The following is a 1,692-nucleotide window of genomic DNA, read 5'->3' as shown; positions in this document are numbered from 1 at the left end:
TTGCAGGAATTGATAGTGATAACATTACATTTTGTCAACTGTGAGTACTTGTTAATGAACTCTATTCTCTTGTACATGTAATAGCATGTAAGTTGAAAGGGAATATAATCTTTGGTCGTATAGAAAAGAATACGATACTAAACGTATCCGAGATGTTTGATCATCCAGTGAACAAATTTCTTATAGCTATTACTCATACAGTAGTAATAGATAAGATTGTTCGTTTGAGCTATTTAGATCGATACAGATTACCTGGTTGAAATCAGTGTGATAACCATAATCAGTGGGTGGAAACTTTGTGTGATGTCTTAGAATCATTCAGAATGACACAGATGTGTTGACTCTTTAGCTTTCTCTCGATCTTGAATTCATTTTCATACTTTGCCTCGTTTTTGTTTGTTTAAACTGTATTCTAGATGCTCAGACTTTTTCATTGGAATTGATGCTACATTATTTCAATGTCCTTTTCACAAGTTATGGTGTTGTATACATCTCGTCATGTTAATATGATATGACAACTTGAGTCAATGCATATAGTTACCAGGCTCTACATTGTTGATGATCGATTAATTAAATCAAAAAGTCATGTATGGTACAGCCACCAGTTATAAAATAGACAAACAAAAGTCTGCAAACATTCACCTCACACAAATACATCAGCTAATCACAATCTCAATCCTAATTTTTAGAAACAAGAATCTTTTTTTAGAAAAATACTGTTTTGAATAACTAAAACAAGCTGTTCGCGACAACACTTTATCTTTTATGTGTTTTCCATTATTTCAAATTGAATATTGAACAATGAAAAACATTAATTTCACTTAGTATTACTTGTTTGAATCTTCTCATTGATGTTTAGGACTGCAACTAGTCAGTCTCCTATTGGCATATGTACATACTATGCGTATTGCCTCGATATAGCCTTATTTCACAAGCATTGTAAGCAAAGATGGATAGGGGCTAGCATTGAAATCCAGGACTCAGTAGCTGAGTGGATAACGCGATAGCGTTGGAAGCGAAAGGTGCTGGGTTCGAGTCCCAGAGTGAACATCAACTGTGGGATGCAGGTACATCCAGCTGACGAATCCCAAATAGGATGAAAGGCGCATCAAACTGGATTCCACTGCTAGCTTACAATGAAAAACATTATTTATTTCCTATTATTATTTCATTAAATAATGGAAAGTAGACAATATGCTTAATAGAAACTATCGAGTAATTGACTGTATGGGTTGATTATATTATAATGATAAATTATTCGTAGTTTTTTCATATTTAAGAAACGGATGTTCCACCCAGAGGAGATATTAAATTTAATTTATTGCTTTTCTTATTAAGTATAAATCGCGCGCAGCGAGACTATAATTTACGGACGAACCAATCAGATTTAGGATAACAGGTCTTGGATTTTGGCGCGAAATTCAGTCATCCATTTGGCTATGTAGCATTTTTGACATTTTAGCTGATGTCAGTTCGTGATGATAACTATAAACCTAATTCCTAAACCTAACAATCATAATCCTTATAGTTCAAACTAATTTATAACCTTTATTTAGTTCTAGTAAGTCGGTGGATATTCTCAAGGTCATTTTAACATCACTCAAAGATCGTCCATAAATTATAGTTTCATATTGCGCGCTACTCAAATATGAATGCCTTATTATGATGAATAATAAACGGCGCACTAAACTA

At 33.4% G+C, this 1,692-nt stretch overlaps 1 non-coding gene across 1 annotated transcript; it reads left to right on the top strand.

The window, feature by feature from the left end:
* The first annotated feature begins 982 nt into the window (after positions 1–982).
* Positions 983–1,048, top strand: Smp_tRNA_02355_Pro_TGG.1.1. The gene has a single exon. It is a non-coding gene (tRNA).
* The last annotated feature ends 644 nt before the right edge of the window (positions 1,049–1,692 follow it).

This window comes from Schistosoma mansoni (assembly GCF_000237925.1).
Source record: "Schistosoma mansoni, WGS project CABG00000000 data, supercontig 0183, strain Puerto Rico, whole genome shotgun sequence".
NCBI classification, from domain to species: Eukaryota; Metazoa; Platyhelminthes; class Trematoda; order Strigeidida; family Schistosomatidae; genus Schistosoma; species Schistosoma mansoni.
The sequence above is the reverse complement of the archived record's forward strand: the minus strand, read 5'-3'. Positions and strand labels throughout refer to the sequence as shown.